Source organism: Topomyia yanbarensis, chromosome 3 (genome assembly GCF_030247195.1).
Source record: "Topomyia yanbarensis strain Yona2022 chromosome 3, ASM3024719v1, whole genome shotgun sequence".
Taxonomy (NCBI): domain Eukaryota; kingdom Metazoa; phylum Arthropoda; class Insecta; order Diptera; family Culicidae; genus Topomyia; species Topomyia yanbarensis.
The window spans coordinates 349,014,186-349,028,197 of record NC_080672.1 but is presented as its reverse complement, the minus strand read 5'-3'; the positions used below and the strand labels follow the sequence as shown (position 1 = coordinate 349,028,197).

Sequence of the window (14,012 nt, the reverse complement as noted above, 5' to 3'; positions counted from 1 at the left end):
CACATCTTCTCAGATTCTGAGCTGATTATAACTTTCATTGATTTAGTTTTCGATAAAAATACACTGAAAAAAAAATCTGTTTGGACAAGGAAAAGTTTTTTTCAAATAACTTGTTTTCCTTTAAAGTGCCCAAATTGAATTTTTGACGGTAGGTAGGGAATATAATTACCTTTCTTGGAGCAAAATTTCATCCAAATCAAAAACGGTTTTTTGTAAATCGACATTAAATTTTCAAAATCGATTTTTTGAGTGTAGAAGCCGATGAAGAATTTTTTCATAATTTTTTTTCAAAAATTTGACTAATTTTGTGAAAATCACTCCTACAACATTTTTTTGCAGGATTTGTCATTTTTAGACTATAGGCAATTGAAAAAGAATGTTAAATAAAAGTTTGGCCTTTTTCAAAAACAGTCTAAATTATTTTTGGAAAAACAAAGTATGCAAAGTGGCTTTTTGTGACAAAGTCTTCATGTACAGAAAGTTTCATTAAAATCGGTGCTGCCAACTCTGAATACGATTTAGCGCGAAATTCGTAGACGACTTGCAGCCTTCATCAGTGGCAGTCGATGTACCAAATACGCTATGCCCGCCCTGGTCTGATATTCTGATTGGGTACAAATATATATTTGATATCAAATATGCAGTAGTTTAGAATTTTCGCTGTTCTAGTTACATCATACACAAGATATTGAATTTTTTATTGAAAAGTGTTGGCCAAAATTTTGGTTTCTGTTAAAAATCCAGGCCCCTTCAAAATTCCGGGCCTGGAGGGAAACACCCTCCCTTCTCGGAGGCTTTGGGTGTAGTATTTCATATGCCCGGCTAAGTACCCAGAATACAAAAGCACCAGCTACTCTCGCTGTGGTGGATAAATCGAACGAGCATTGCTTTCCTTCACAACTAACAGTAAAAGAAGAGCAAAGGAGGCGCATGGGTAACACTATGTGGTGTTGTTTATCACCAGTTCCAACAAAAGGTCAAAACTCACCTCCCTAGCCAACAGGGGTCGCTACAGGAGCAGCAACAACACCGGAAAAATTCGTTTGATGTTGACCTAGCCAGTTGAATTAGAACAATTCTGCCGTACCTTGGTGTAGCTGTCGATAAACATCCCCAACAGTGAAGTGATTTGGTAAAATTGCAGCAAAAAGGCTTCTTACACCGTTTTAAGTGATGAAATGGGATGAAAAATTTCAATTGTCCTTAATTAGTAAATTTGTTTTGTTTTTCCTTTTTCATTGGTTTGCGAATGAAATCAGCAATGTTTGGTGAATTCATCTTCGCCACCTTGAAATAAATCTGAACCAGAGTAATAGTAAACTTAGACTTCTTAAATATTTTGCAAGGAATCAATAATTTCAAAAAAGTTAAAATATGTTTCTTCTCAACAAACCCGGAGAAATTTATGTAAACCCCGGGGGCCCGGAGATCGCTCCCAAACACCGGAGTCTTTGGTTCAAAGAGTTTCAACATCAATGTTTCGAGGAGCAAGACAATAATTTGGGCAACAGTGCGTTAATAACGTTTTGCCTAGAATTTAAACAATCAGCGGCGTAGTAGTGGGGGGGGGGGGTTGGGGACGAAATATTTTGAAGAGATTTGAAAAATTGAATATGTTTAACAAAAATATACTTAATATTTTAAATGGCATTCTCTAAGTTTCATTTTCAAGAGTTATCCTGTGAGCATATTTCCTTGTAGTGAAAATTGGCGGCACACCTCGACACCTACCTGTCGGTTCATTGTGGGGGCTAACTCAACCGCCGAGAACTACAACGAAAAAAATCGCGGCGAAAGGAGGAGCTAAATGGCTCCTGGTATCGTGACAAAACTGGGAGCTTATTGGTTCACGAAACGGATATCGGTACCGAGGGAAATTTCGCCACATTCTGTAGTCCTTGACTGACGGCGCACACTGGAGAGTGTGCGAGAAGTATCCCCATAGCGACCACCAGACAAATCGCTACCGCAACGGCCAATGGAACCCTCCTGCAGTACGGAGAAGGATGACCGGCAAGCTAAAGTGGAAGATGAAAGCCTTTAACAAAAACCTCTTTGTTGAGCCACTTTGGCGAACAGTGGAATCAAGTACGGTTGATGCGACTGATCTAACAGGAACGATTGTGACGTTACAATGCCACGAAAACTGGAGCCATGCAGTAGACGGGATGCAGCTTGCTGGTTAAATGAGTAGCTCAGTACGCTACACGCTGCTTGTCTTAGAGCCCGAAGGCGGGCTCAGAGCGCAAGATCGGAGAGTGAGAGAGGAGTGCAAGCGACGTTTCGAGAAGCTAGGGACTCTTAAAAACGGAAGATCAAGCTTAGCAAGCCAATAGCCACGAGTAGCTGTGCTGTGAAGTAGACGCCAATCCCAGCGGGACACGTGATGAGTCGTCATGACGAAGATGAGGGCCCGTCGACACCAGCTGAAATATGCCCGGGTAAGCTAAAGATCGTAGAGAGTCTTCCCGAAGCACGACTCAACTACCTGGCCACCGACACCGTACGGCGAAGAAGAAGGAGGTAACATAGCCGAGGGGCTCTATCCAACTCGACGAGATGTACGGTGGGGTCTTATGACTGTGGCTGCCCGGAAAAGCGGAAATCGTGTGTTTCGTGGACGACCTGTCACTAACGGTGATGAGTGAGACACTTGAAGAAATGGAGGTGTCGGTGACGGAGAAAATAGACGCGTTCGAGAGCTGGATGAACGGGGTCACGCTGCAAATAGCTCACCACAAGACGGATGTGTTGTTGGTCAGCAACTGCAAAGCGGTTCAGCAGATACAGATCACAATCGAAAAGCAGGTGATTGCATCGAAGCGTGCACTGAAGCAATTGGGAGTGATAATCGACGACTGGTTGAGCTTTAACAACCACGTTGATTACGCCTACGAAATGTCGGTCTATTAACTTGTGTTTCGTCATCGATACTGAGATATGGAGCTCCTGCCTGAGGTGCGGCGCTGAAAACCAAGCGAAAAGCTGAACAGGATGCTCCGGCTGGTGGTCGTACGAGTTGCGGTTGCGTACCGGAGGCAGTATGCGTTATCGCCAAGATGATCCCCATCTGCATCGCCCTGGCGGAGGATATCAAGTGCTACAATCAATGAAACGTCAAAAACGTGAGGAAGATGATGACTGCTGGCTCATCCAAACCTGTCGACGTGGGTCAATAGAAAGCACGGAGAGATTACCTTTTACCTGAAACAGCTCCTATCAAGCCACGGCTGCTTAAGGAAGTATTTTCATCGGTTCAGGTACACAACGTCACCACTGTGACCGTAGTGTGAGAACGTCGAGGAGACACCGGAACATGTGGTCTTTTAATGTCTGAGGTTTGAAGTGACGTGCAGGGAGCTACTTAAAGCGGGAGGACCGGATTTCAACCCGGATAGTGTAACCTACAGAATGGCAAGCGACGTAAAGAGGTGGAACGCAGTAAATAGAGTTATGATGTAGATCCTGACCGTCTTATAGCGGAAACGGCGTGATGAACATCGAGCAACGGTTTCGGGAGAGCAATCACCGCCAGGGAACTCTCCGCAGGAATGAGCTAGATCCACCGCCAAATACTAGTCGAGTAGATTGCAACAGAGTACCGAGTTTGAATCATCGAAACGCCAGCGAACCGGACGTCACGCTCCATCTGGAATCGCCAGACAAACCACGGCACCCCATCGGTTGTTCCGATAGAAAAACAGCGAAAACCAAAGAAGAATCGATATTGAGTGAACTTTTTTCACCAGGGAACTCTCCGTCAACGTAAGCTAGATTCACCGCTGGGGACTAGATTGAGTAGACTGTGACGAGACACCACCAGTCGCGGGTCATCGGGGCACCAATGAATCGGACGCCCTGCTTCACCGCAATCGCCAAACTGACCTCGGCATCTAGCTGATTGGCTTGGTTACGAGAAAACTTCTTTCGCCGGGGAACTCTCTGTTGGAGTAGGTAAGATCCATCGTCGGAAACTAGAACGAGTAGTTGGCGAACATGTCGAGGAGCTGAATGGCTCATCAAGTAGTTCGAAATGGCCCAAGAAAAGAACTAAAGGGCTTTAAGGAGTTGCGGTGCTAAATGGCATCGGTCACGGGGCCAAAGGGCTCAAGAAGTTGTGGTACTGAAACCAAATAAGAATCGGTATCGGGAGAACTTCTTTTGCCGGGGAACTCTCCGTCAGCGTATAGTCAGATTCACCGCCGGGAACTTGACTGCGTAGACCGCGACGAGACACCACCAGTCGCGCCAGGGCTCCAGCAAACCGGACGCCCTACTCTACTGGAATCGCCGAGCTGACCTCGGCACCTGGCTGGTTGGCTTGCTTTCGAACTTCTCTCACCGGGAAACTCTTCTTCGGGGACTAAACCGAGTAGTCCGCGAACCAGTCGGAAGCTCAACGAGGAAGTGGTACTAAATGACACAAGGGGACTGAAGGGCTCAGAAAATTAGACAGTCTGAAGTTTGCCGCCCAGATTGTCCTCGTAGGGGAAGAGCACTAGTTCTGGACCCACAGCTAGCTTTCCTACTACTATACCAAAATTGCCACGTTGTGTGGATGGTCTTAAACTAGTAGTGTGTCGACAATGGGTGCTGTAACCCTACTGAAAGAGCTAGTTGGATAGGATTGTGTCTCTTCCCGAAGTAATGCCGTAAGGTAATGCCGCACAGTGGCCGGTCTTCGAATAAAAGTCGGACGAAACCAAAAATGTTGCCCAATCTGGCTGAAAATTACTATTAAGGTAATTTTGGGGTGCTGAGCTCATTTTTAATGCCAAAAGTAATAAAAGACATACAGTGCTATCGAACCTTTCTTATACGCATAATATCATTTTTATGAAATTTATTTTACTGATTAGATATAACTGAAACCAGGCTTGCTGGAGCATCACTCATGATGCAAAAATGAGGTGAGGTATCAATATTCTGAGGAGGACTTCACACACCTCTCCAATAGCAGAAAAAAAACTCTTCTCCCACTCAACAAGAAAACTCATCATCAGAGGTGATGACTTGTTCAATGATTAGAGGATGTTATGTGCATCACACAGGAGAGGCGAGAGCGCAAAACTGATTGAAGATGGGTTGGAATCCCTCTTCCAAAATGCTGAGAGTGTGGAGCGCGAGAGTGATTGTTTCCCTCTCTTGTTTTAATGGAATTTTGTCTGCTGCGTAGGATGGGGATATAAGTATAATTTTCGTGGTGTAGATCAGTGCTTCGTGGAATATGGATATCATCATGTGGTGGGAATGTAAGAGGCTGGAGGACCCAGTTTTGACTCTACTGTGGCAAACGGCCTTGAGCACAGGTTTCAATTGAGCGAGGATTCAGTGGCCTAACTAAAATACTAACGATCAGACAACACTAAGCTCGGAAAATTTAAAATCAATCCTATTCGCCAAACTCAATAACACCATAATAGAAGATAAATATTTTGATTTTGAAATCTAATACAACATGAAATCGCTTCCAAGTAAAATGGGTGCAAAATATTCGATTCTATTCTAGCGTTCTTTCTCAATAAAATTTAAAAAAAATGTTTTTATCAAATAGTTTCGTTTTTATCTCTATTATATATTGTTTTGGCCGGTTAGTTTCCAAGTAATGAAGTTTTAAAAAATAGTTGTTTGTGTTTATTTATTACTAAATGTCAAAGTAGAAAGTTTGTGCGGATTAATTTCCAATGGGCAATACATTTTTAAAATGAGATATTTATCGACAGCAATATTTAAAATTATATATAGTCGAAAATTTTATGCTATTCTGATTATCTTTCAACGCTAGGGTAATGAGCCTATTTTCGGCCTGTTTCTATTATCACCCTACTAATTTGTAGCCGTTGGTTAGAGCAGTTATTCCCATCTTTGTTCAACGTATTGGATTAAAAGGTAAGGCAATAATTGGAACACTCGATTCGAATTTTCGTTGCGCTTAAATACGAACATTTTACAGCTTTCATACCAATTCAATCAGATTCACAAATTTTGTTTTCGTACTCGAAACGCTTCTCCATAAATAGTTTAGTTATAGGTTTGTAAGAGGTTTACCTCTTTTCCCTATATTCGGAGCAGAAGACGAAGCTTCTTATTTTGATACTGATTTCACTAAATAATCCCCCTAGAAGAGAAATAATGTTTTAAACAGATTGATTGACATTTGTAAATTTTCATTGCAAAGTATTAAAAATTGGGTGAGTGGTATTGAATTTTCAGGAGGAAACTCGAAAAAATGCGGTGTACACACTAACTTAAAACCTCCTATACTAATCGTTTAGAAATTTCGCAGAGTTTTTTCTCACATCATTGCCCAGGTACCTACGGGAGTGCTTTACAACATCATTATTATATTTTAAATAACATGTTAACCGTTTTCTTAACGAATGTATTGCCTTCAAAGTGCAATGAAAAATTTGAAAAAATAAAGGCTGCTCTCATTACTCCTTATCATCTTCACTTATAGCAAAAAACATTTTCTGAGACCTTTGGCACCAAAACATTAGTTACGTTGTCCAGACTTAGCCGATTTCTAGAAAGTTCTAAAGAGAACAATTGCACCTTTCCAAAGGTATACTGTATTATTCTGTTATGCAAGAAATATTGTGCTAAATTGCGACAATAATAAGAAAATTGTCATGTTTTGCATTTTTTTCATGACAAATATGCAAATGGTTCAACATTCTTCCAAAGGCACTTTATGGTTCTAATAAGAATTCGGAAGAACATTTAATTCTGTTATAAATCAATTTGGGGGCATGCAACATTTTTCAAAACATTTTGTGTTGCACTGTAACCTATGCTAGTTCACTTGAAAAGTTAAAAAATCACTATAGCACCGTGAAATGAGTTATGATGAAGTTTTGGTAACAAATTCTTAATCCACCTGGACAGTGCGTAACGAATAAACGGTTTGTGTCAATAGAAACATATGTCGTCGCTGTTGTGCTATCTTATGACATACGCCATTTTGGGGTAAACTGAGTTAGATATGCCACATTACTTGTCTAAAAAATCTCTACAAAGTGGCGTTTACAGAATTTTGACATTCTGCTTGGTTACTGAGATATAGCGAGAAACGTGCTGAGAAATTTCTAATTTTTTGCTTCAAATGACTGTGTCTGGAGGTTGGCTCAAATTATCTTTATGTATGAGATGTTTTTATATGTAAAACTATCTGATAAACACAATGGCATAATCATTTTCGAAACAAAAATGCTCGAACTGTGAGAAAAAAGCAATTTAAGTTTTAAATTGGAAATATAGCATATTTGGCAACACTGTAACCAAAAATAACTATTTTTTCTAGATTCCCTGGCTCATTTCCTTCAAAATGCATCTCACCGATTGTTTATAGACCAAATGAAGCCAAAGATATGAATAAAAGTTAATAATTGATGATTTTTTTCTATGGAAAATTTTCCATGCACGATTATGACACGCCATACAAATTTTGTCATTAATACACACCTATGACACGTGTGAAACCGACTTTTGTTTACATTTTTAAAGAAAACTTGCAATGTAGTTAATCGATTCTCGTAATATTTGAGAGATTAATGCAGCATAGATAGAAGCATCATTTGTCTTCTTTGAATTATTTATACCATTTATAAGTTTTAAGATACTCAATCTCAAACTTTAAAAATCGTTTTTCTCGAAATGTGCAAAATGGCGCTTGTCATAAGATAGCACAACAGCGACGATGTGTCACGTTTTAGCTTAGCTATGGGTGCCATTAGGATTCGTCGCGGTGCGGATGTGGGCGGTAAATGGATAGTCCGCACCGCAACCGCAAACAAATAATAAAACCGCACCGCTTACCGCAACCGCATTGCATTTTCCGCACAGCACCGCGCGGTAATGCGGTAAAAATCATGTATTTTAAAAATTGTGCTGAAAAATTATTCATTTGTTTTGAGTAGCCATATATAGTAAAATGTTATTCTTATTTACACGAAAATTATCTTTGACGGACTCCTCAGAATGTAACTTTTATGAAAATATTCAACTTTGCAAGTTTTATTAAGAGGGGTGAGGGTTTTGGCGTGAAAAAACACTTTTTCTCGATTTTGAGTGAAGTGAACTGATCAAAACTTTTGTACATTATAGTGTATCATTTCAATAACATGCTGTAATTTTTCCATGCAAAAATATCGACAAACGACTCGGTGACGAAGCTTTTTGTAGAACGTCTCTGAAAAAACATGATTTGCGGTGTTACCTGCCATTCAAAAACTACTTAACCGATTTCTTTCAAACTTTGTATACAGATTCTATGTAAAAACCCCTACGTTAAAGTTTCGAGATAAATTTTCAATTAAGACAAAAACTGTCCAAACTATGCAAAATTTAGCATCTGGACTAACTTTGACTTGTCACAATATGAAGGAAGACCTTGAGGGAGACTTTGAGAAACACAAAAAAAATCGCAATGCCCTACACTAACTTCGAAAGCTTTACTTTCAAAATGTTACAAAATACTCCTAACTGAAAAATATTATTTGTTAATTTGGTAGAAAATGTTCCCAGTTGGACAAACCATGGACGCACGCGAAAAAAATTCCTTCGAATTCGTTTGGTTTGATGATGATAATTACATTCTTTGGATTGTTTTTATCATTAGTCCATCTCTAAATTCTCCAAATTAACCAAAATTCACAGTTGAGACAATGTCATCGAAAACGATTCATAATTCCACGATTTCTAAGAGGAATCAGGAGAAATGATGCATTTTGTAATTGGATTTGACAGTAAAATACAATTGTTTTTCAATGATTGGATTTTGCGTTTCATGTATTTGAAAAGGTTTATTTGTAATTTTTTTCTTTGAAGTATAAAATAAATAGTTTTCAAAATATGTCGTTAAAATAATGGTGCCAAATTATATTGGACACAGCTTATAGATTTTACTTCTTAGTAACAGTATGTTTTATCATGTTTGAATGACCAAAATGTAAAAAATCAAGTAGCGATGGGTCGAATACAGATTATATTCAGATTTCTTTTCAAATCATTGTCAAGTCTATGGAAATTAGAGCAATTAAATGTTTATCATGTTTCTCTATTGTAGGGTAATAAATAAAACTCCAACGTTCTGAGAGAGAGAGAGAGAGAGAGAGAGAGAGAGAGAGAGAGAGATGTTCCTAATAATGACATTGCTAAGTATTCGTTCAGAAAATCAATCTAGTTGCGTCCTTCTTAAATGGTAAAAGTCATAGCTTTAATCCACTTTTTAATGCAGACTGCAGACTTTATCAATTATTTTTTGAAGTGCGGTTGCGGTAATACCGCGCGGTAAAAGCTCATTTCCCGCACCGCATCCGCTAGAAAAAGTGTCTCATCGCACCGCTGTTTTTGCGGTGCGGGTGCGGTAAACACCGCGCGGTTGCGGTAATTATCGCAACCGCGACGAACCCTAGATGCTATGGCGTATGCGTCAAAAAACGTAGCAATTTTTGATACCTAACTATTTCTTCCTAAACGAGTATTATATTTTAATAATATATCGCTTGGCAAATTATGGCCCCTTAAGGAGAGTACTGTACTATTTTATCACTTACGAAGCCTACAATCGATGAAATTTCTATAAATTGGCACCAACACGTTGGCTTCGTTCCTAAGAACCACTAGTAAAATAATAAATGGCCCGAGAATGGTGGAATACTTCTGTTTGAGTGCAACGAAAACTCTAATCTGGTGCCCAAAATATCGCACTACCATTTAAGTCAAAAGATAGTACAAATATATGGCAAACGCTACTCTGACCAATGGTTTCAAATGGGTTAAGAGCTAATTGTAATAGGGCGAAAAGAGGCTCATGACCCTATACATATTTGAAAACTATGTATATATTGAAACAGTTGAATTGCTTCATGAAACGCTTAACTATACATTCATTTCAAAAACAAAAATATATATCAGAAATAAACTTTGCACCCATATAACAAAACCTCATAGCAACTAATCATTACCTCCTCACAAGGCGTGTGAGGATATCACAAACTCCTCTTGAATCATCATGAGGTGTAGCCCACTCTCCTCCCCGGAGCAAATATCCCATGCGAAATAAAATATTTTTCCACATCATTTCGTTGAGCAAGAGAGGAACTCTCTCATTTTTCGGGTCCTCACACACAACGGTAGAGATGCTCCCGTTGCATCATTCTTTTCTACCTCATCCTGAGGGAGGGATAGCAGCCCTCATTGTGTGTTGAAGTGTTTATAACAAGTCTGACTGAAACTAGATATAGCAACATAATAATTGGATAAAACTTCTTCCAATCTCTACAAAAAGTGTTTGTTTACGTTTTATTAAGTTGTTATTTTGCACTAATCACCATGCTCCTCCATGTCAGCAAACATTATAAAATGTCGATTTTAAACCCCTCCGGCAAAACGAGACCTTGAAATTCGAAAAGTAGAGATGATTTCCCATAGAATGTATAATAAGTGACCGTTACAAACTGTTTCACCTTATTGTACAGAATACATTTGTGAAAAAAGAATATGCTATTAACCCACTTAAAATATATTTGTAATAATATTACATTGTTAGAATCAAATTTGGCAAACATATTGAAATGATCAACAAAATTCTTTAAATTCCCATTAACCCATTCATGCCCATGTTGTTGGTGGACAACAACGTTTTTAAACAGCTATAACTTTTAATTGAGGCAAGAATTGTTCACAAAAACAAGTAAGGCTAATAAATGTGACTATTGTCTTTCATTTGAGTACTAACAGTTACAAGGATCAGCTCTAGAACTGAAGTTATTGCAATTAGTGTGCTTGGATTCCAATGGAGCAGTGCTGCCAGGGACAGTTCACGTGGACGACGAAAAATAATTTTTCGCTTTCCGCGCAAGTGGACTATTGTAAATATTCTAGGAGAATTATGTTTAGCATTGGAAGGTAAAAATTGTGCAGCTTCTAGCACTGCGAGGGAAGCACCTATCTTTATGAAAAAATGGCTTTTCGTGTTTCTTGACCCCACCGGGTTTGAGGAAAAATAGTTTTGAATTCCTACATGCACTAGAAAAAAGTTGGGCATGAAACTACACATCAAAAAAATCTGAATTTTATCGTTGACGTGATTGCAAACATGACACAATTCAACAAACCGTAATTTACGAAAGGACAGAACATTACCGTGTTCCATTTAATTTTACATGAAACATATACTTTACATGCGCAATGACATAAAATTACACTTCCTACCATTCAGAACAAAAGCTGTATGTGGAGTAAAATTACATGATTTACGAAATTAAACGTCATGTAAAATTAAAATCAAACCTAAAACTAAGTCATTTTTGATGCTCGTATATGTCATGGTTAGGAGACGTAAATTTACACTATTTTTTCTAGGTGTGTAGTTGTGCTCAAATTGGATGAAAGTTGAAAGAATAACAGGTTTTTGAAGTGAACATAGATACTGTGATTTAGAAAATGAATTGCATTAGAATTGTCTGACACAGCGATGTTTAAATTGCTAATAAAAGTCTAATTCTCATTCAGTTCTCACAAAATTTGGAGAAGATGTCATTCGATACATAGGAAACCCAGAAAAAAATAAAAAACATCAATATTTGAAACATAGGTTTTGTCCGGTCTCCGGCCACTGTGTGCCGGGGAGGAATCAGGTTCCGTGCAAGATTAGTTGTATTAGCGGGTCGTGTTGTTGGTTTTTGTACATTTTTTCTTGCTCAGAATGTTTTTGAATTTTTTCATATATGTACAAAAAATATTCAGATACAACCCCCCCCCCCCCCCCCCCCCCGAAAGAATTTCTTACTACGCCACTGTAAACCTTTTAATTAAAACTAGTTTGGTGAACACGAGCTAGTCATTCCCAAAAAACACGAATCAGACTAGGCCACACACTTCGTCAAGATGCGTCGTTCTTTTGTTATAAGAAAAATAGAACTTACAGTTTTCCATCGTTTCCAACTTGCCCTCAGTACAACGGGAATCATTCTCAACTTCATGTGCTCACCTGTGAACATACCCTAACTTTGATCTGAATTAGTTCCGACAGAGGTACGATCGGTATGACGGCACCCACCAAATTTGTTACCATCAAGCGATGGTGACAAGGAGGATACCTATTGCTCACTAGCAAATTTCTGTTTTTAAGTGAGCGATGCAAAGAAATGTTACATCTGTTTGCCTATGGAAAAAAACGACTTTTAACTATAAGTTTAAAATTGCACATCTGTTCTTCGGTACCCGAGTACATACCGTACATTTGCAATACACCATCACAAAAGATGACAAAAAAGTTAATTCTGTGTCATTTTTTTCTTAAATCAGACATTTCAGCAAATGACAACACGTCTCAGTCATCCCCGTACCTCATGGTGGAAAAATGACTATAGTGAAATGCCAACCCGAAATCAATTTTGGCATGCTTTTCAGTGGCAGATTGACTCTACGAGAACCGTCCGAGTTCAATCGGACAAAGTGTTTTGCACATCTCGTATAGTGATGGGAACCAGGCGAGAATGATTTGTCATGCCAGCACGAAAGGGGTAATTGATGTCAAGTAAATGTTTGTCATTTATCTGTTTGATTAACGGCCAGACCAAGCGCGCAAAGTCAGTGTTATTTTCCGAAGCTTGCATTATTTTTTGTATAGGAATCTGCGGTGCAATGAATTTCATGATTTGCTAGGAGGCAATTGGAGCAAAAGTAATTTGTTTGTGATAGGACCAGTTGGTGCGACGCATCTGTCGCATGAACCAACAACCTAAAGGATACTATGGAAAAAAATTTTGAGCTGCGTTCAATTACAGTAGAATTGAAATATGCGGTGGCACACAAATTAACAATTTCGAAAACTGAATTTGCATATTGTTTGTGTCAATTCGAGTGACCAAAAAATATTTTGTGGTACAATGCCTTTAAATATTTTTTGGTTCATCACATTCATTTATGTTTAATATAAATTTGAAAATGTCTATTGGTATATTGTTATTACACTTGGCACCTATACACAAGAATACACAAGCATCAGTATTGGAGTATGGAAAATGTGTCAAAATATGGACTGTATTATGGTCATCATTAATCAATGTCTGCTAACCCAAACAATTTGATACAAATTTAAACGGGTTTTGTTTGTGCTTCGTACGAGACAAGTAGTAGCACTAAATTAAATCAGAAAGTCTAAATCCGCTAAAGGACATAACTTCATTCATCTTGACTCCATCGGTTGTTAGGCAGAACACTCAAAAGGTGGCTAGTGGCAAAGCCTTCTCATTTTCACATTGATTAATAAACATTATGTTGGATAACGCCGAGTGATGAAGAACCTGCCGCAATAACTTCTCAATTTGGATAGAAAAGCTCTGATGGTCTAGCTAGAGCAATGATGACCCATTCGCATTCTTCCGTATCCAACGCTCGACGACAGTGGATAGATGAATATTAACGAGCTAGCGTAATGTGGTGGCAAACTTGACGCCAGCTGGAAAGACAGGACGTCACTATATGATGGTGATAAAATGTGGCATTTGTTTGAGATGGGCGGTAAATCGGATGCTGGTAGAGTGCTAGCCATTTCGATGAGCCACATAAACTCTTCTTCGGTGTGGTGTGCTCCAGTTGTTGCAATATGGATATACAACATGCTGTTAGATCTCAACAAGCTGAAGCTCGATATGGGGATTTTTTGTCGGTGTTACAGTGATGTATCACTGTATAGTTAGATGAATTGTCCATTTTGAGGAAAATTTAATTTTAACATTATTAACAATCATTTATTGATGGAAATGATAGATCTGGTTTGCACTGCTTTCAAATACGAGTATTTTCAAACTATTTATAGTCTGATATTATTCGGATCAGCTCATAATTTCTAATTGCCTGAGAAAAAATTCCAGGATCTACTGCTCTTGTTTATCCTTATTGTAACAGAAAAGACGACTGATACCCATATCATAAAATGTCAAATCCAAAACTGGTTTTTATAATACCATTCCGGATGATTCTGACAAAACGTTCAATGATCG

At 38.8% G+C, this 14,012-nt stretch overlaps 1 protein-coding gene across 3 annotated transcripts in view; it reads right to left on the bottom strand.

Moving 5' to 3' along the window:
* Positions 1-14,012, bottom strand: part of LOC131692791 (calcium-binding protein E63-1) — a 255,018-nt gene that overhangs the window by 189,402 nt on the left and 51,604 nt on the right. The window lies entirely within an intron of this gene.